This window comes from Spermophilus citellus, assembly GCF_964194105.1.
Source record: "Spermophilus citellus genome assembly, chromosome: 18".
In the NCBI taxonomy this organism is placed as follows: domain Eukaryota; kingdom Metazoa; phylum Chordata; class Mammalia; order Rodentia; family Sciuridae; genus Spermophilus; species Spermophilus citellus.
In genome coordinates, this window is record NC_138200.1 from 61,762,820 (window position 1) to 61,784,693 (window position 21,874).

Sequence of the window (21,874 nt, forward strand, 5' to 3'; positions counted from 1 at the left end):
CAGGTCCCTGCATCTCTCTTATTAGAAGGACACCAGACACTGGATTTAGGACCCACCCAAATCCAGCATGACCTCATTTTAACGGAACTAATTACATCTCCAAAGACTCTTTCCAAATAAGGTCACATTCTGTATTTCTGGGTAGACTTGAATTTAGGGGGAGAGTCTTTAACCCAGGACACATGTCCACACTCCAGCCTGCATGTCCAACTCTGTCTGTGACATTCTTCCTTGGAAAGAATAGCTCGTGGCCACCCATCATCCGTATACACTGCTCATGGCCTGTTCTTTGGAGGACTGATGTGGACAAGGGGAATTCATGTTCCCGGCTGCCAATCTTTCAGAAGTGCAGGTCTGTGCAGGCATGTCTCCTATGGGCTCCCCATCCCATGGGAAGGGCAGAGCCAGAGGAGAGCTAGAGAGAGTCCCCCCAAGATGCAGCACCCAGTATGGGGTCATGTTGGAGATGGGCCAAGGCAGAGAGAGCTGGGGGAAGGATGAGTGAGATTCAGGAAGGCAGATTTATGGGTCATAACAGATCACAGTAATATGAATTTTCAAATAAGTGCTCCCATCACACAGAAGCAGAAATAATGAACAGGAAGTCCCTCGCTTACAAATGAGCTTTGAATGTGGCTGATAGAAACAGCATTAAGGTTCCTGAGGCAACCTACAAATACTTTCATGATTTCCAATGGAAAAAAATTCACAAAAGGATTGAAATGGAGAAAGGATTTTTTAATTCTCCGAATGAAGCTGGTGCTAAATGAAGTTGGTGTGTGTGGCTGGGCAGGTAAGGGCCCCCAGGAATCTGGAGGTGGTTGGAAAGGGTGTGTGTGGCTAAGCTGTGGGTGCTGTGAGCCCAGGTCCTACTCACCTGCTAGTGAACCCAACCTGCAGCCACTCGGAGCTCTGGGTCACCCCTTCCCCTGAGAAGGGTCCTTGGTCACAGAAGCATCCCTATCTAATGCCTGGGGGTTATGGCGTCTCCTTGTGGACAGCCTGCAGTCACTGCCCCGATGGTGGTGGGGGGCAAAATGGCACCCCCTTTCCTCAGGGCTGGACAAGCCTAGGTGCTATCACACTCCAGAGCCCCAGTGAGGTAAAGCTGAGGCCAGACTTGAATCAGATCCTCCCATGTCTCCCACTCCACCTGCTTCTCTGCCCCACCTCGTCAAGAATTACCCTCTCAATGTTCTTCCAGGAACCTCTCTTGAGACAGCCCGGGAGTGATTTCAAGGACACTCTGCTGACTTGTCTGGTATCAATTTTCTCTGCGACATTTGATTCCCCTCTTCCATAATCTGCTGTCATGTCAGTCCAAACTATCACCACCCTGCCATGTCCCTCCCTGACCAGCGCCTGAGGGAAGAAGCTAAGAGAACAAGAAGTGAGAAAGGAGAGAGAGAGAGAGAGAAAGAGAGAGAGAGAGAGAGAGAGAGAGAGAGAGAGAGAGAGAGAGCGCGCAAAAGAAAAAAAGCAGAGAGGGAGAGGAAGAAAGGAAGGAAACAGAGGCTGTGTGAGCATACAGAGATGACCAGAAGGAAGACTGGGAAGAGGGCTGGACAGGATGTGGGCACACACACTTGATAAATAGTGTGAATACTTGAAAGAAAGCGGAGTGAGGATCAGGGGAGACGAGCGATGGACACTGGGTAAGTGGAGCTGCTAATCCCAAAGTTAAGCAGGTGACGAGATATCATGGAAGAGGAGAGGAGAGCCCTGGGGAGAGTTAGGAAATGCAATCCAGGATTTAATAAGAAAAGTCAGAGGTATAACAAAGAAAGAAAAGAGACACGGGGCACTTAATACCCACTCTTTAAAGTGACCCTGGCTTTATGCAGTTGGTTGTATTCTTGAAAAGAGTTTCCTGCATCAGTTGTTTGTGTATCAAATCCCATCTTAAGCACACTGAGAGACCTCACTCTTTGAAGACGTTTTTTAAAGGAAAATCCATTACAACCCTTTATAGTGAATACACACACTCTCCCCTGATGTATTAATTAGAGCACTTCACTTCTCCGTCTGTGAGCAGCCAGGACCACACAGAGCATGCTAATCTGCAGCCTCACCCTGGACAGCTCCATATGGAATAAGCCCACAGGAGACCTGGTGTCTGGGGCCACATAGTTAGGAAAGAAGAAAATGGCGGCCAGTTCTCTCCCAGAGTATTGGGATAAAGATACTCCAACAATAAGAGCGACTTATCCTGCTCCTGAGTTCTGAAAAGCCGTTTGGAGAGGCAAAATAGCAGCTTGGCAGTTTAATTTCTCTTATCTTTAGACCAGAGGAACAGCAGAACTGTGATGAACCCTTGACCTGACACCTGAAACATGGGTACCAGTGTCCCTCCCTCCCCTCTCATAGAAATGAGACATTAATGGTACCATCAAAGAATGGGAGACGTCTGAGCTGAAAGGGTTCTCACAACTGGAAGTCCCGAGCACCAGCTATTTATAATTGTCTCCAAAATCACAACTTCCCCAAAGGCTGTGGTAACAGGGTAAAATTAGTCTCTTTAGTCAAAGAAGACCTTTGATATTAGTAAGGAGCAGGTGTACAAATTCTCAGCTTACTCAATGTCAGTTTGTCATATAATCTCTTGCATAGAAGTGGCAGTGGGTGTTTTTACTTTCTCTCTGGCACTGGCAGAGGTTTTTCTCTGGGTGTCTGTTACACCCCATGGAGCAGTGTTTTATCCCCTGGAGAGAATGATCTTTGGTGCAGAATCACAGTATTGGTCTCTGGGTGGACATGGGGCTCCCTGCTAAGCGCACTCGTGTATCCAGAGATTTCTTCTTGCTGATTAGCTTTGTCCAGGGATCTTTCACATTCATGCCGCAATAAAAATGACAAGTTATGAAGTCACAAAACATGGGGTGACTCACAAAAGCTCAATCTGGCTAGGGTCTGTTGAACCCAATCCTGAGTACTGGAGGGTGGGCCATGGGGAATGTTCCTGATTTATCTCTGCGTCTCCGGTGAACAGCCTAGTAATGGGCTGAATTTTGAGTGTTCTCTAGATACTTAAGGGATGGAAGGAAGGAGGGAGGGATGAAAGGATGGGGTTTGTGTGAGATAACAACTAATGATTCTTCACAACTCAGCGATGAGCAAAGGAAGCAGCCTTTCTAGAAAAAGAAACCTAAGAAACTTCCTCACAGTTCACGTAAATATAGTTCAAGATGCTACACTTGGTGCAAAAGTTTGCAGCGCATTCTCTTGCAGAGCTCTTTGAAATTTGTAAAAATTCTTACTTGAGATTAGTAAGCATAAGTCATAAGTCTTTGTATTTTAAAAAGACCCCAATAGCTCCATTTATAATCCCAAAGTTCTATGTATAGCTCCCTCAATTAATTCACGTTTCTTTCCAATTACTAAGAGAAACGGAAGCACAGAACTTTTTTTTTTTTTGAAGTGTTTTAAAATATCCCTTTGGTGGGGGTGAAGGAGACATTTCTCAAAGTCTTTAAAGCTGTCACAAAAATCTTAGGTAGTTTCTGACAGTTGTCCAAATATGGTTGTGCCTCACAACCAATTGCTCAGCAATCTTGGCTGACTGGGGGTTAGCTCTGACGAAGGCACTAAGGCTCTGAAATGACAATGTCTGCGAATAAGCACAGGCCACAGGGGGCCTCCGGGCTCTCTGATGCCGGACGGGACTCGGGACTCCAGTTGGCTTTGGAGACCTTGGGCAAAAACAGCTCAGTTTGGACCCAGCTGCTCACCCCTGCCTCACACAGAAGCACTTGTTTCCCTCGAGTGGGCAGGGAGCTCTCCCACCTCCCCCACTCTCATTTACGTGAAACCACAATCCACTCCTCTAACAAAAAGCACACACACACACACACACACACACACACACACACACGCACATGCACGCACACAGAGTGGGAATAGAGGAAGGGTCCTTTTAGTACCCATTTCCACTTACTATGTTCTTCCACTATGAGATACTTTAATGAATCTCCTCTGGTGATATCTGTGGCAAACCTATGGCTAGACATTGCCAGGTCATAATTTAGCAGACTCTTGTTGGCCCTTCAGCCATCTCTGAGCCCATGAGCAAAGGTAAATAAACAACCCCAAACTGCCACCACCCTCCTTGCCACCAGCTCAAGGCTCCCTTCCTTACGCAAGACCTTGGCACCGGCCGTGTTTCTCATCTCTTCTCCACGTGCTTTCTTGCAACCAGAAAGGGGAAGGAAGAGGATCACTGCTGAAGGGTCAGGAGGAAAATGCCAAATTCCCTTGGCAAAGTCACCCTTCAGAGGACCCCACGGGGCAATTGCAGAGTGGCAATAATACCTATGATGGATAAATGAGACCATGGAGAAATTCACCCAAACCCTAAATCTAGCTCTAAATCTAACCCTAAATCTGACTTCTGAAATTAAAGGGCACAGAGGAAAACAACAGAGGTATTTCGAATTGTGCCTATGTTTGTCAGGGATCTACCCCCATTTGGCAAGGATCATGAGAGCCATGCTGCCTTAATCACCATCACAAGCTAATTACAGTGGGGGTGGTTTTTTAAGAAGGGCTGGGTAGTTGTTTCAAACTCTGCAAGGCTGGTGTCACAGAAAAAAGTCAAAGTTTCCACTTGAACTTCCACTTTTCAGGCAGGAGAGCACTTTGCTTCGGGCGAGATCTTGGCACTAAAGGGCTTAACCCGACAGCCAAGCTCACTTGTGCACCCCTCTCTCCTGCCCGACTCTCAGTGCTCACCTAGACTCATTAAAGCACTGAACTCCAGGTCCAGCTAGACTGAAGCTCTTCCCAGCCACCAGCCGGAGCCTGGCTATCTGTGGGGACACACAGCTCTCTATACACATTGCAGATTTACATGGTAAAAATAGAAACTCAGGGCATTGCATGTATATGCAAATTTGCCCACCAAACTCAGTGCTGAAAATAGTTATTTACTATTTGGCTTGCATATTGGCCCAGAAAGCCCTCTATACCTATTGCATGCTCATTTAAATTCTTTAAGAGTTCCTGACCCATTTAAATTTCTTGAGGGGTGCCTGACTTCACACGGGTGCTTGTCCTCTCCCAGAAGCACTTAAAGAAATCCTGCCAGTCATTGCAGGTTGGACTTTGGGGGGTTATGTGGGGCCCTGCTTTGTTAAGGTCCAGATTGGGTACTGCTTAGCCATGAGTGGCCAAAGACCTGGACTCGTGCCTCCTTCTTGAGAGAGCCTTTAGGTACAGCGAGGAAGATTCCTAGGGTTCCTAAGCTGTGCACCTGGGCAATGTGAAGAGCAGCTTTTCCTTGGGCATCACCATCACAGTCCCTGGGTGTGGGCAATGTGGAGAGGTTTGTAAAATGTGGGATTTGGGGCTCCTCCCCACACCTACTGGGTGACACTCAGGGTGTTGCTTTTTCAAGAACTCATTGGGATGCTTTCGATGGCCTCTAAATGTTGGGGGTTCATTACTGAGAAGTCATCCCCACACCCGGGCAGTGTGGGAACTGGAGTACGCTGAAGTCCTGGGAAGGCCAGGAGGCACCCTGTGGCTCACCGCCAGGCGAATGCACACATGGCTGCAGATGGTGCTGAAGGAGCAGAGAGCCCTTCCCAGTGTCCTCCGTGCACACTCACACCTGCAGCAGCATGGCCTCCAGAGCCATTGTGATGTTCACAGGACCAGCCTCTGTCCCCAGCCACAACACAGCCAGTTACATCCACTGCTCACTGTATTTGGGAAGGATGATTTGGAAGAGTTTGGGATCCTAAAGCTCAAGAGTGTGCATTGAAATGTTGGCTCCACCACCTTCCATCCACTTCAGTTTGTCAACTCTTCGAGGTGACAGTAACAGTTCCTGCCCAACAAGGCTATTGGGAGGATGATGAGTCTTTGTGTTAGTTGGTTTCTTGTCACTGTGACCAATACCCTAGAAAAAACAATTCAGAGGGGGAAAGGTTTATGTCGCTCATGGTAGCAGAGGTTTCTGTCCGTGGCTGACTGACTCCATTGCTTTGGCCCCGAGGCGAGGTGGAAGGACAAGGTGGAGACAAGCTGCTCAGCCCAGGGAGAGAATGAGAAAGGGGCCAGGTCAAGATGCAGTCTCCAAGGCATGCTCCCGAGGACCCCCTCCTTCCGTTAGGTTGAGTCTTCCATGTCTCTACCACCTGCTAGTAGTTCATTCAGCTATCACTGGATTAATCCACTGACAAGGTCAGAGCCCTCATGCTCCAGTCACTCCCCCCAAAGCCCCACCCCTGAACATTGTCGCACTGGGGACCAAGTGTTTGACATACGAGACTCTGTGGAACGGTCCAGATCCAAGCCATCACGGTATTGCAAAGCACCTTGGGTGATACCAGCCGAATGGAAGCCCTTGATAATTAGTAGTTGGTTTTTAAAGTATATTCATGTCTCCGTGGATTTTACAGCATTCCATGAAATCCTCCCAGGTGAGCAAGTGGGTGGTTTGGGAAGCAAGGGGTTGATGCCGAGGGAAGCCTCAAGAAGGTCCCAAAGCTTCCTGGAGAAGTCCTCTTCACTATTCCCAGCCAGAGAAGGGAGCCTAGGCCACCCCATTTTGGAGACAACCCACCATCAAGTAGCAGATATTTTCCTAGTGTGAATATGCTGTCCACTACTTAGTAGACCTTGATTCATTTGGCAACATGCTGTTCTTCATCTTGACTCACAAATACATTTGCCAAACCAATATCCTTAAATGCACACATGCACAAGAAAATGGTACTTCTTGCACCTGTGCTCAAAAACATCTACATACACCAGTACTGAAGTATCTACCAGGCAGACACACTGTGCCCCATACAGAGCTCCAACTTTCTCAGAGCCAGCCACAGACACACTCCCACACATCTTTAACACATGAAACAGCCCCTCCCGGATATTTGCCCACATACACACTTGGTCTTACGTGGCTATAGCCACACACATCCCCCCCCCAACCCTCTGGCACGGGCTTCTGTGCTTTGGCACAAACACCTTCATATAGATACAACTGCACCAATTGCTCAGTACTCTCCCCCACCTAGACATCCACAGGTTCCTGGGTCTGCGGCATGGATTGGACTCTTTGGAAAGAGAAAAAAACCAGAAAACAAAAAACACCATTGGAAACCCATTAAAAACTGGAGCCAGAAGTAAGCATTCCCCCTGTGTTATGTCAGCAGGCTGCTGAATGAGAGAGCAGGGGGCACGAACACATTCCAGAATTGGCTTTGTTGTCCTCCACGTACTCTGCCTTCCGTTTTTTTTTTTTTCTTCCTTCGGCAACAACAGAAATCTGTGAAATGACTGAGGGTGGTTAATTAAGCATTGCGGCCCATATTCCACTGCAGTTTCAATTGGATATGGTGTTCTCTTTCACTTCCTGTTATGCAGGATTGCAGAGGGCTGTTAGACACCTGCCACCCTCCCAGCCCAGCTGCCGCTCTGCAGCGGGCAGAGAGGAAGCACTCCCGGGCCAGGCCTTGAGAGGGTCTCACTCTGCACACCAGCCCTTCCCAGGGAGGCAGGAGGGCTGTGGGGGATGCAGCTGATGTGAGTCCATGCTGGAAGCTTGAGGACCAGCAGCTGGCGGTGGAGACCTTGTTCCATTGTGAGGGTTGTGGCAGGAGGCCAACTGTTTTTTCCCAAACCCCCAAACCCCGAGTCCTGCCACAACCCACGTGCAATTAAAGCCGGAGCATTTACACGGGCTGGAATCCGATGCTATCATTTGACTTTCCTGGATCCTGTAAGACCAGGAACAGGGCCGTCTGCAGAAGCATTCACTTGTGCATTGAGCCACTCATTGACTCATTCATTCATTCATTCATCCATCCATTTGTCCATCCATCCATTCACTCATTCATCCATCCATTTATTCATTCACCACTTTGTGAAAATCTCCTAAGAGGTAGCCTCTCTATGATAGGCAGTGGCCAAACAAGAAGATAAGACAATTTTGATCTTAATCATACTAACCAACCCTCCTAATCACAGCAATGATTTATCAAAAACTTGTATGTGCCAACCAACAGGCCAGTAAGCTCGGGCCCCTGTATACAAAGCACTTACTGCCAGTTCTGGGGGGGGGGGGGAGATTGGACACTGTAATGATACAGTTCCCAGCAGAAATCAGAGGAAAGGCACCTGAGTCCAGAGGGAGGAGAGAGAAGCTTCCTAGAAGAGGTAATGGAGGGGATGGGTTAAAGATGGATGAGCTTCTTAGCCACCTCTGCCATTGGGGCAGGGTCTGGGCTCTGGAGCCCCTCCCCTTCAGCCTGGGCTGACTTGCTTCTGGCCAACAGTGTAGATGGAAGTGCCAATCCTGCCACGTCAGGGTAGTCTTTGACACACAGAGTCTGCCACATACAGACCCTGCGGCCGCCATGCTGTGAGGAAGCCCAAGCTGGCCATGTGGAGCCGTCACGTGGAGCGAGAAAGAGTAGCTCAGCCTCTCCAGCTCTTCAGTCATGGAGCTGTTGTTCCAGGTGGGCCTCAAACACTGCTGGGCAAAGCTGAGCCAGCCTTGCCATGCCCTGCACAAACTGCCCACCCAGGGGATTTTTAGATACAGTAATAATGAATTGTTTTGAACCCTTAAGTTTTGAGGAGGGGTTTGTTATGCAGAAATAGATAATCAGCATGAGAAATTGGAACTAATAGGTGAATTAATTAGGTAAAAGTGAGGAATGGAAGAACCTTCCAGAAGGAAAAAAGCAAATTAAAAAAATTTTAAACAAAAGAAAGAGAGAGAGAAGTGAGATATACACTCAGATCTCCAAGTGGTTTGGTCTCACTAAAGTGGGAGGCAGGAAGAGGCCACGGCAAGAATCCTATGCCAGGCTGAGGGAGTTTCCCTCATGCCTCTAGATTGTTGGGAACATGGAGGAATTCTGAGCTGAAAGTGGGATGGTGTGACTGGTGTTTTAATCTTCTGGCTAAGGCATCAGAGGTTGACATAAGGAGGCCAGAGAGGAGGTGGTGGGTGGAGGCAGAGGCTTAATAGTGGCTGGGGGATGGAGAGCTAGGAGATGGGATGGCTCTATGTGGCTAGATTGGAGGATGCTTGGATGAGACATAGGGAGAAAGGTGAAATTCTGCATATGTGACATTGGGAGAAAGGTGAAATTCTGCATGACATCCCAGCATCTCAGACTTTTGACCACCTACTGCAAGGGAGTATGCAGAAGAAGAAGGTTTGTAGAGTGGGAAGGAGATGCTGAGAGTAGCTGGTTTAACTGGACCATATTTCTAAACCATTCCATAGCATTGTGCCTAAGGCAAGAGGGAGGGCATGCATGATGGCTGTGACCATCAGAGAAGACTCTCCACTCTGGACATGGGATTTTCAAAATAGCTTTGCATAGAATGGGGCACCTGGCACCCATTTCAGTGTTGTGGAAACTGAGTCTCAGAAGTTAAATCATTCTTTCCCCATATCACAGCCCACACAAAGCAGAACTAGGGCTGGACTCTGCCTGCTCAGTCTCCCAAAGTTGCTCCCTTAGGAAGGGTGCCCCCTCATGGATGAATAAGAAACAGGACACCTGTTTCTAAGTCCTCATAAAACATCAAGTCTGGGACTCCACAGGGAGGGAAGCTACTTCCAATCAGATAAAGGAGTTATCTCTCTTGGCAGCTTAGAATAGAGGGTGGAGCATGTAGACAAGACACACTCTTATCTGATGAGAGATATGGCAACCTTCACATATTAATTTCCTTTAAGCCATCAGGGCTCAGTTGTACAATTATCTCTCCTCGGGATTGGTTACATGAGTCATTGAATCGGTGCCCCCAAATGAGAAACCTTTTCTTTATGAATATCCTTCAGGTTAAAAAAGGTACCATAGGTCTCTGAGTCAGAATAGGTTTTTAGAGCAAGTTCAAATGTGAAGAGCTGAGTTTTAATCCAGATCCATCTGACTCTGGGGCCTGGGTGCTTAGCTGCTATGCCCTGAGTTTCATTCCTTTAATTTAGAGTTAAAACAACAGGATTCTTAGCATAGAATCTGGAATAAACAGTTGTCTAAACGCACAGATCATTCTGTTGGTAGGTAGACTTGGAGGCACTTATGTGACAGGTTTCAGAAGCAGCTCACTTCCTTCCTTCAGAGCCTACAATACCATCAATTCCTGGAGATAACTCACTATTTCTCAAATTATTGACCCTCAATCACCTGCAGTAGACTCACTGGGGCTGGGCCACCGTGAGTGGGCAGCCTCTATTAAAAATATGGATTCCCAGCCCCGACCTGGAAGGTGGCCTATGCCAGACTTTCTGCTGGAGGGTGGAGCCTGGGAGTCTGAATTTCCCATGTCTCTTCCCAGATGTTCACGCACAATGGCAAGTGAGGATGGCTGGAAGTCACACAAGGTGCCACCAAGTCCATCCAGGATGGCTTGTTTCACTTCCTCCTTGGGACCCATCACATACTGCCAGAGCCCAGGTCATGCCCATACTGCATTTGGGAACTGGGCAGTCCTCAGCCCATTGGCCCCAGAATCTTGTCCCTGCCCGCCCTCCTTTGCCCTGTGTGGCAGGGGATTAACCACTGTGAATAACATGTTCCCCAGTCCCTGGCTACCTCACTTTCTGGTTTGGACAATGGGAAGCGCAGGTGGGAGATTATAGGGTGAGAAGCTGGGTGGGGGTGGTGCTTTCTCTCCCTCCCCGTCATGTGACCTGTCTGTTCAGTGGGTCCAGCTTTCCAGGTACAGCCTGTCCTTTATGGTCAGCTCCCACGGAGCACCTCACCTTTACCCCTTTTCCTTTGCAGATCTCCTGGGACCTTTGTAACTAGTTTCTGATAGGAGTCTCCTCCTCTGGGCCTACCTGGTGGTGCATCCTGTTTCCCTGACTGTACCTGGACAGTTCCAGGAAGTCAAAAAAGTCACGTCGTACCAAAGACTCCCTCGCTAGCCTGAGCTGTAGTGTGCCTCTGGTGCTAGGCAAGGGCTACAAGCTTTATAGGGCATCGTTGCCTGCTCAAAAGCATTTATTAAGGACTCCTGGATGCTGGGCCCAGGCCTAGCTGTTGGCGATGCAATGGGAAGAAGAAGGGGCAGTGCCAGCCCTCAGGGGCTTCCCCTCTCTTGGGAAGGCCTACCTCGCCCAAAGAATTGCAGGTGGGAAGAGTGGGCATTGCAGGGATGCTGCGGGAGCTGGGGAGGCACGTCAGTAGGGCCAGCGCTGTTCAGCAGGTGGCACCATGCCCCTTCCAAACAGGTGAGGAAATGGAGGTGGGGAAGGGGAACAGTGACATCTCCAAGACACAAGCACCCTCAGGACATGCTTCTCCCTGAAAAAAGAAGGTGCTGGGGTAAGGTTTTGCAGGCAGAAGCTATGGGTCGTGTTGTGGGTGGAACCGTGTCCAAGAAGACATGCCGAAGTCCCTGTCCATGGCACCTGGGAGTGTGGCCTATTTGGAAACAAGGTCCTTGCTGAGGTAATCAGTTAAGATGAACTTGTGCTGAATCAATTCTGAGAGGAGAGGGATGGGCATGTGAAGAAGGGGGCATAGCCAGGGGACTGAGGCAACTACCCAAAGCTGGAAGAGGCCAGGCAGGGTCCCCAGAGAGTTTCCCTAGAGCCTTCAGGGCACCCAACACCTCGAGACTCAACTTCAGCCTCCAGAACCGAGGGAGAATCGTTTGTCATCTTAAATCACACAGTTGAGGATATTAAGGACTACTGGATGCTGGGCACAGGCCTAGGTGTTGGCGATGCAATGGGAAGGCTGTTCAGCAGCCTTAGGAGACATGTCTCAGAGTGTGTATACCACCTCCTGACACGTCCAGGCCTGGAGTTACCCCACTCCAGTGGGACCCTGAAACCCTAGGAGCTCCCCAAACACTAATTCTGGAGAGAGAAGATGCATTCAGAGGCCTCTCTCTCTCAGACAAAGCCAGGCCTATAAATTTGCAGCAAATTGCATAATTTTCTATAAGCAGAGGAGGGAACAAAACCAGATTATAATTTCTTTAAAATGTTGATTGTGTAGTAAATACTTTCTGTACGTCCACTATGTTTTTGCATCTAATATCTAATATCCTATTTTTTCCACGTGGGAAACTTGGAAACATAGGTGATAGTCATCCTTTGTCACATGAGTGACACAGAACTTGCCCACAGCTCAGAGCTACGGCTGCTGTTCTTAGCACCCTGGTCTTCTGCATCCAGCAGAAACTGCCCACTGGGCCCCAGATGTGCCCTCTTTCCTCCTGACCTGTGTACTGGTCTCTGTTGAGGTTCACCAAGGAGAAATTGCTTAGCATCTCTGGGCAGGGAAAGCCACTGAGTCAGAGGATCCCTGTTGGATGCAAGGCAGAGAGAGCCACCTCTTCCTGAGCCAGCTTGTGATAATTCACTGCCTTCTCCATGGAGTGAGTGAGAACAAGAGCAAGAGGGAGAGGGGAGAACCCAAGTGTGTGAGATGTGATCAGACTATTTCAGTCCCGTGTCCTCCATGGCTGGCAGGTCATTGCCTGGATGGGGCCTAGTGGAGAGATTCTCCCCACAGATTTCCTGTAATAAGGTGAGATAAGGTGTTTGTGCAAGAGGTAGTGGCCCCCAGGGTAATTGAGATTCCATCACAATCTACCTGGGGATCTATAGGGCCTGCGGCTGGGCTCCAACATTCTTAGGTAATTCTGCAGGGACTTGAATCCAGGGATGAAGTGACATTTCAGCTCCTTTGGAGATAACGTCAGGATCATTCTTTGAACTCCAAGAGCTCCTGAGTCACACAATCACTTGTGAGAACTGTTCTTGACATCCCCCCTAGACACTTGTATCCCCATCCTTTCTCCCTGAGAAAAGAACGCACTGGGAAACTGGCCATCACTGTCTGTCGGGAGGTGAACCACTCCTGTTTCTGATCCTTGGGGCTCATTTGTCATCACCCACTATAGGAGAATGTCTTTGCCACATTTGCTTAAGAGCAAGTGTAAGCTACCTTGGGCAGCCACTTCCTCCAACTGCAGACACCAGAAGTTGGCTCAGGTGCCCCCTGGTCCTGGTTGCTAAGCCCATTTGAAGAGGTTTGGAGACCCATCGCGACTACACCACAGTCCCTGGAAATATTTAGGTAGATGTGATGTTATGAAGGACTGGAGCCTCGTTCTATCCTGGCCTTGATGCTTTCAAGTAAATATTCTTAACATTTTACAGAGGAACTTAGCCCCAGAGAGCTTAAGGGATTCACCCCTATCATACTAGATACAGATGGAGCAGGAGTTGGATCCCAGTTTATCTAGATCCAAAGTCTACAGTAGTCGGCGGGGCCAACCCTATCCAGCAGTGCACACCACTGAACCTGTCAGGGACTAAATCATGTTCAAGCTAGGAGATGAGCTGAGCTCCTCAGCTGGAGTTCTAGGTGTGAAATAATGGAGGTGGGGAGAGGGATATTTTTTCTCTTTTCCACCAGTTGCCATCTTTGGGCCAAGATGCTGGTGGTTCTCCACTTGACAAGAGGTGACTTCCCACTTCAGCCAGTCAGGAGTCTGCTGGCAGCTGCTGGTAGCATGATAGCCCCATGCAGCAGAAGGGATTCTCTCCTAATGCATTTTGTTGGGGGTATAAAGGAATATCTTTATAAATAAGAAAAACACCATCACTGGGCTGGAGATTTGAAACCATCACGTCTTAGGAGTTTCATAACACTCATGCTGTGTTTCCAAAAGGAGCCTTTGAAGCTCTGGACACACAAGAGGTCCAAGCCCAATGCCCGCAGGGCCTACCACACCGGCTGTGCAGGAAGAACAGTAGAACCAGGGATGGCACTGGGTGGGGTAGACTCTTTACTGGAGACTTTTTTTTTTTAATATACTTGTATATTTACCTTTTATTGACTGGTTGTGATTCTGAGGACAGAAGCCAGGGCCTCATGCATGCTAGGCAAATGTTCTGTCACTGAGCTCACTGGGACTTCTTCCAGGGCATGCATGGTCCTAACATTTCTCCTCTTTTAATGTTCCCAACAACTCCTGGCCTGGGGACTGTTGACGTGCCCATTTCACAGATGAGAAACTGAAGCCACGCTCCTTGCCCCGGCTCTCTGGGACAATCCACCAGCCATATCTGTGTTCTGATGCCCTTTGACCTTCCTGACATCTACACCTCGCCTCGCTGGTCTGTGGGCCAGACCTTCCTTTTTTCTTTTTTTTTAAAGAGAGAGAGAGAGTTTTTTAATATTTATTTTTTAGTTTTCGGCGGACATAACATCTTTATTTGTATGTGGTGCTGAGGATCGAACCCGGGCTGCATGCACGCCAGGCAAGTGCACTACTGCTTGAGCCACATCCTCAGCCCCAGATCTTCCTTAAGACAGAGGGATTTGGGTGCCCCAACACCCCCACTTCACTCTCCGAGTGAGCAAATGGCTATGGAATGTCAAAAGAAGGTCTAGAGCTGATTCTAGCATCACCTAACTTGATTTTCCTTAGCCTCAATTGTCAAATGGGATAATAGCAATTCTTCCTCACAGCATCACCACAGAGTTAGATAAAGTCTTGCATTCAAAGTAAGCACCTAACACAGTTAACTTCAGGAATCTGACCATGCAGATAAGAATCCAGGGACATCATGAAAGCTTAGAAATCCTATACAGGTAGGAAGGATTCATCTATTTAAAAAAAGGCTCATAAGCAGGTATCTCAGCAGTTTCTCAATTACACTGTATTTGCTTATTGTCTCAAAGACTCATGATTTTTATTTTATGTTTTTCCTTCCCAGCTCTTGAAGCCTTTGGACTCAATTATGGCCTTGCTCTGGCTCCTCCCTGCCCCAGGGTCAAGAGAAGCCGAATCCTCAGGACCCAGGGAGGGCCCTGCCCAGCAGATATGTGGATTACTGGGAGGCATACAGCTCGGTTTCTTGCCAGGCCACCTATTATTCCCCCTGTACTTCCAGGAGACGGAGAAGGTTCCGTTTTCCCTCCTGTGTTTTTCTGAGTTGGCATCTCTGCTCTCCATGTCCCGGCGAGCAGAGCCTCCTCTGTGCGGGCACGCAGCTTTGCCTTGTGGGAAAAGCAAAAGCCCTCTGCAGGAGAGAGCTGCCGGCCAGTGGCGGGGAACCTGCAGTGAGTGCTGCTGGGTGGCGTCCTCCTCTGTGTCTGGCTGAGGGATCTGTTTTTCACGGTCATTTCTCCCTCCCAACCATCCAGTTTTCCAGGATAGTATTTGTGGGAATGCGGTCTGGATCATGTTATTACTCCTGTCATGGGGTGCCACTTCCATAGTTTAAATCAGGGTCATCAGAATACTGTAGGGTAATACCTGGGGTCCAGAAAGACAATGGGAAAAAGCACATGGGAGGGAATTTCACTTGGCAATTCTTCTTTTTATTTATTTATTTTTTATTGGCACTTCTCTTCCTCCTCCCCTCCTTTTTGTACCATGGATTGAACCCAGGGGCACTCAACCAGTGAGCCACATCCCCAGCCCATTTTTGTATTTTATTAAGAGACAGGGATCTCACTGACTTGCTTTGCACCTTGCTGTTGCTGAAGCTGGCTTTGAACCTGCAATCCCCCTGCCTCAGCCTCCAGGGCTGTTGGGATTACAGAACTGTGTGCCTGGCTGGTGAGTTTTTTTTTTTTTTTAACTCTTTATTTATTTATTTATTCTTTAATCTTTTGGGGGGACTAAACCCAGGGGTGTTTTACTACTCAGCTACATCCCCAGCCTTTTAAAATTTATTTTATTTATTTATTTACTTATTTTGTGGGGCTGGGATTGAACCCAGGGCTTTGTACATGTGAGGCAAACGCTCTACCAGCTGAGCTGTATCCCCAGCCTCCTGGCTGGCCATTATTCTTGACAGCACTGAAAGGCCTGGTTTTTCCACCCAAAGAAGATAGCAAAATCACCATGGCCGAAGCTTTCATGGAAGAATCCGGTCAGCATTTGCTGAACACCTACTGTGCGCTGGGCCTCCTGCTGGGGAAACAGAGGTGAAGAAAGAAGTGCACATGCCTGAGGGGATCCCAGCTTTGTAAGAAAGCTGCCTGGGAGCAGGGAGGTGGAACCCCACGTTGGAAGCTGTGGTTCTTTGGACAAACTATTGAACTGCTTGGGATTTCAGCTTCCCCTTGGTAAACAGGTGAAGCCCATGTGACTCAGTGGGGCCAATAGTGAGCAATCAGTAAAGGACACCATTGCCATCCTTCAGGTTACTGTTATACCACAGTGGCTCCAGTGCTATGGCACAGGTAAGAGTGGAGTTCTCCAGGGCTTGACTGGTGGCTCAGTGGTCAAGTTCCCTGGGTTCCATCTTTAGCAACAACAACAACAACAACAACAACAACAACAACAACAAAATGCGTTCTGCAGAAATACAAACTTCAGGGCCTCTGGCTTCTCTTTTGGGGGATGTTGGGAGGCAGCAAGATGCATTCCTCACCTTCCTGTCTCCTTCTGTGCACGGGGTTGTTACACAAAGTGGGGCGTCTACCTAGGGCTGCACACCAGTCACCTGGGAGCCCCACCCAGTTCAACCCTGCCTCGTGGACAAGGTCCAGGAGTTATTATTTTCTAAAAACCTTCACAGGTGAAATTTTAACGTGCAGCTGAGGTCACGACTGGATATCATTTGTAAGGTTCAGCTCAGAGTGAAAAAGCAGGGCTCCTTGTTCAAAATTATAAGAATTTCAAGATAATAACAACAGGAGATTAAAGGAGGGCCAGGTGGCCCTGCAAAGTGACACCTTGCCCGAGGCTGGGAACCCCTGGGTTTGCATGATCACATACTATTCCAGCCCTTCTTTGCCTGTAGATACTTTTGTGGCTGAGGAAAAAGCAGCTTATGGGGCTGGTAAGTTTGGGGAAGGGAGCAGCCATCTCTGGCCCAGCCCACACCCTCCTGGGTTCTGGGGATGGGCCTGTGTGCGTAAAGCACGCATTTTGCTCTGTTCCGTGGGGCAGAAGCAGCCCTGTGTTGGAGGCCTGAGTGGTCCAGCCTTTTCTTCCCTGGGGCTTTTATTTGTCCAGCGCCAGGATACAGACTCCAGGAGCCCTTTTGCCTAATCTGAGGAATATAAGAAGCAAATATGTCCTGTGAAGGTCAGCTCCACTTGGGGGAGGGGCTGAGGAGGGCAGCTCCTGGGGTGACTCCTCGCTCTCCCACCTGGGTTAGGAAGTGGTGAAATGTGGGGTGCAGGAGCTGTCACGTAAAGACCTGGCAAAGGTTCTTTCTTGGAGGGAAAGAGCCAGTGTCAAGATCATGTGATGGCGGGGGTGGGGGGTCTTGGGGGCTGAGCTCGGGTGGAGGCTGGGCAGAGGGGACATGAAGGGAGCTGACACCATTAGCTGGATCTTGCTGGTTTTGGGGCGCTTCCAGGGGACCCCTCAGAGTTTTCACATAGGAGAGTAAGTGAAATTGTACCAGCACTCAACAAGCTCTGGCTTCGTCCTCAGTACAGTCAGACACCCAGGGCCAGAGACCCAAAGGCAAGTGAGGGGACACAGTGTGATATGCTGAGTCCTGAGTCCCTTGCCTCACGGACACGAGCTCCTGGCACAGCAGCAGGGGAGCAGTGGCCCCTGCCAGGACTCCCTCGCAGGAGCATGCGGCACTGAGGGGTGCCCTGGCTCTGGCCTCCTGCTGTGGACTCCAGAATGTCGAGCAAATATTTGACTTCTTTCTCCCTCCCCTGGCTGTCATTTTACACAGCCCTGTTTAGACTGGAGGCTGGTTAATGGGTGACCTTTGCCCTTTGGCTAAAAGCTGTGACCAGGAAATCCCACCTCCCATTAATGAGGGTTTTGTTCAGGATCCGGGAGCCCCTGCACACAGCTTCTGCCCTACAAATGTATTGTCCCACCAGCTTAGAAGAAGAAAAAGGAGAAGAAAAACAAACAAAGACAAAGAAAAAAAAAGAAAGAAAAAATTTCCACTGTTGAATTAAAACAGCAACCTCCAGGCCCTAAGCAGGTTTCAGTCTCTATTAAGCCAACAAAAGGTCCTAAATGCCAGGCCAGGGGCACAAAGAGCCCGGAGGAAGGGGGACAAAGAAGGCAGAGGCCGAGGCCAAGGAGGAAGCTCAATTAAGTGGTGGGTTTTTAAAGAATTGTCTCTGGGGATCTGCCCCCACCCCACGCCAAGGGTGGATGGGAGCTGAGGCCCAGGAAGGACCCACTTTGAGTCTAGCATCCCACACAGGGATTTTTCGACCCATAGACACCTTGACCTTGGTTCTTCTTGTGCAAGGGTTCTTGCGGCCAGGTTCTGCACGGGCCAGCGCATTCAGGTCACGTGGTCCAAGTTGCTTGCCTCCTTTCCTACCTCTCTCTCCCATATGGACACTGAATTTGATTTTTAAAAGGTGGTTTTCCTTTGCTTCATGCTAAGCTGCTCTGACTCAGTGCCATCTCTCTCATCCTAAGATTTCTCACTCCTGGGAACCCGGGCGTCCTGATCCATAGTCCTCTGGGCTTGGATTGTGCATCTCCCATGGCTCCTTGTAGATGAGCCTACCAGGCCCTTCCTTCTCGGCACCCAGGATAGCTTGTGGCATGAAGGCTGTGTACCATGTCTGGTCATGGAGGCTTCACTACTAATAAATATTCAAATATTAATAAATTTTAATACATGTGAGCTATCATTTGTACTAGGCATAATGTCTAATTGTTCCTAAGCCACATACGTGTATGCAATAAAACATTTAAAAAACAGATAACATATTGACCATTGACTACTTGTAAGTTAGTGATTTCAATCTTAAAGGAGGCTTATCTCAAATCTTAAGATCGTCCTATGAATTTTACGAGAGTTTTATGAGATCCCTTTTTTTTGTTGTTGTTTGTTTTTTGGAAGGAGTGGGCAGATGTGAGCAACGATTTGTATCTGATTTGTTTGTAAGAGACTATTAGGAAGGCTGTTGTTTTCCATGCCAACAAAATTTACTTAAAAAAATAAAGCTACAAGGTTAATGGTAAGTTTTGATGAGATTCAAAGTGCTTGCCCTTGGGGTTTGCTTGTGGTCAACTCAAGAAGTGGAGAAGGAAGGAAAAGAGCAAAGGGGGCACAGGTAAGGACACAGGTAAGGAAGTGGCAGGAGGGGACAGAGCTGGTCCACTGGGAAAATCAGCCTGCAGCTGCAGGAGGAGGCCCAGGACTGGAGGCCCAAGACAGGAGGCCCACACAGCATCTCCTGTGATGTAAGGAGCAAGCAGGGTGCTCCAGAGGTCTGTCCTGAACCTGACTGACTTGACTTGCTTTTCCAACTGCCCAGGGGACACCCCGGGGAGGACTGTGCTATGGGAAGAACCTGGGATGTGAATGCTCATCAGCCCACTCGGGGACATCAAGACCCAGGACAGTGAGATCACCCAGACAGCACCATGGACTGCCGGCTGGTTTTGAGGATTACAGGTAATCCTCGGTGGTGTGAGTCAGGAGCTTAGCAGTGTCATGACATTTAAGGGGGTGCAGGTTTTCCCAGTCAAGGAACTTCATCTTTATATGACAAAGCTGGAGAAGGCCTAGGAGGGAAGGAGGGATGTCCAATTCCTGTCTCCCGGGAGGGCCCCAGGGAGTGGTATCATAGTGGTGCTGTGTGTGTGCACACATAATACTTATGCATGTATTTTAGTTTTGCCCATTCATTTAATTTTTGTGCATTTTATTATTTATGCTATATGAGCACATATGTAACATATATAATGCACTTACATACACTTGTATGTATATACACAACCACCACTGAACTCCTCCTGTGAGCCAGGTAAAATGGCTTTGTACACTTGGTCTTATTTAAGTCCCATGATAACCCTGTGAAGTGGAAACTACACTTGTACTCCAATAATATGGGTGAGGAAACTGGCTCAAAGATGTCAAGTGACTTTAAAGGTCTCACACACTCTAAGGACACTGCCGAGATTGAGAGATAGCTTGTCCTAAGTAACTCCCTGGCTCTGCACCACTGTGACTTTGCCTCACAGATCAGCACAGCCTGAGAGCCAAACTTAGATGACCCAGATCTTCCAGAGGACCCATCTCCTGCCTGTGTCCTTCATGTGCCCCCTGGGTGTACCTTCCCGCACCTGGCTGCCATGATGGTCCAGGCCAGGGCTGGAATCGAGCCTCTGATACCAGCGTGAAGTGGTGGGGGCATACCATTGAGAATGACTTGGAACCTCATCATGGAGGGGCCTCCGAAGCCGGGGCTAGCCAGCTGGGGATGTGGCCACCCTGGGCTGCGTTCAGTCTGACTGCACCCCAGGCTGCTGGTTCTCTAGTTTCTAGTGAGCAGTGGCCTCCTGGACTGTCTCCCTCTTGGAGAAAGCTTTCAAGTAACCCACGGGCCACAGGCTACTGAGAAAAGTGGTCAATGGGAAAATGACTCTCTTTTCTGTCATTGCATACTAATAACCTTGGGCCAGAAGCCCTAGAGCCACATGCTCACATCCAGTTGCCTGGTCTCAGGCCGTGCTGGGCTCTCCCCTTCCAGGAGAATGCGCTTCTCCTGATCGCTTCCCTCCATAAACTACCCACATTTGTTATTTCTTGCAGAAACTTTGGTAATGAATGTGGCCTCTATGTTTTCAGCTGTAAACAGCAGAAATCCCCCTTCGGGCGCTCGACTAGACCTTTTATCCATACTCAGGAAAAAGAATTGATTGATTTTGAAGTTAAATGTTGGCATCTGCTGTTATTCAAAACCAGGACCTTGGCTACAGTAATCCACCACGCTGTCAACGCTGCCACCAGTGTGCGGCAAATGAAGACAAGCTGTTGTCGGATGAGAAATGCAAAATAGTCAATCTGTTTGTCTGTTTAATGTAACTGGGAACATAAGCTGCAGAAAGTGGTACCATTCGGCACTGTCAGATGGGAGACACTCTCCAACAAACAAAAGCCTAATGACCCATTTTACTCCGCACTCCGAGTTGTTCCTAATGGTACTTTCCATATGCACTCAAACATGCTTTTATCTGAAACTGCAAATGGCAAGATTTCCCATCCAACACAAGCGTGTAATCTCTCTGTGTGTGTGTGTGTGTGTGTGTGTGTGTGTGTATGTGTGTGAGTTGGGGACGCCGGGCGGGCGAGGGAGGGGGGCGTCCCCTCCTCCCAGCACGTGGAGCAAGGCTGATGGCTTCTGCATCTCAGAGCATGGAGCATATTACAACAGCATCTGACTCTCATCTTCCCTTTACACCTGTCATTGTACTGTATTAAAGGGAAAATCAAGTCATTAACCATGATAGATATGTTTTTAATAAGTAAGTGTTGTGCCTCACCAGGCGGATAAATAGCAGGGCTTAGATAGCTTCAGAGCCTGGCATGGGATTACAGTGGGAAGTTAAAGGCACTGCCTACTTCTTCAAAGAATGTGCGATTGGGAAGCTCGGGGCACTCCACATTACCCAGGCTGCACCTCTTCAAGTCTGCTCCCTGCTGGGGCTGGACTTCAGCTTGCATTTTAACTGGGGAGCTTTCCCGTGTTTCTGTGTCTCAGAGCTTTGTGTGCCTTGGAGACATCTGCCCTCCCCTAAAAGGATGTTGGCCAAACTCAGTACCTACCCATATCTTCAAAATGCATTTCTCACATTTTTAAATGTATCATGGCAAATGACGATGCCTACAAATTCCTATAGGCCATCAGGAGTGTTGTGTTCAGGATTCCGAGGTACAATAGAAAAGAGTGCTGCGATTGGTGATTAGACACCAGTGTTATTTTTCTGATGCCACAGGCCAATGTTTATTAAAAACCAATACTGAAGACAAATCAGGACAATCACAACCTACTTCTTCATTTTAGGAACTATCGAAGACTCCTGTATTTACACCAGAAAGTCAAATCCACTTAAGTTATGGCAAAATAAGGAGAAAAAAAAAAAGAAGTGTTCAGGGCTGATACACTCGGCTGAGAAGACTCATGGCAGAAGACTACGC

The 21,874-nt window shown here is 48.5% G+C and overlaps 1 long non-coding RNA gene across 1 annotated transcript; it reads left to right on the plus strand.

Annotated features, from left to right (window-relative positions):
- Positions 1–1,445: 1,445 nt before the first annotated feature.
- On the plus strand, positions 1,446–21,036 carry LOC308637639. The gene is made up of 3 exons (XR_014019646.1): positions 1,446–1,655; positions 19,209–19,348; positions 20,525–21,036. It is a non-coding gene; the product is annotated as an uncharacterized lncRNA (long non-coding RNA).
- Positions 21,037–21,874: the final 838 nt, after the last annotated feature.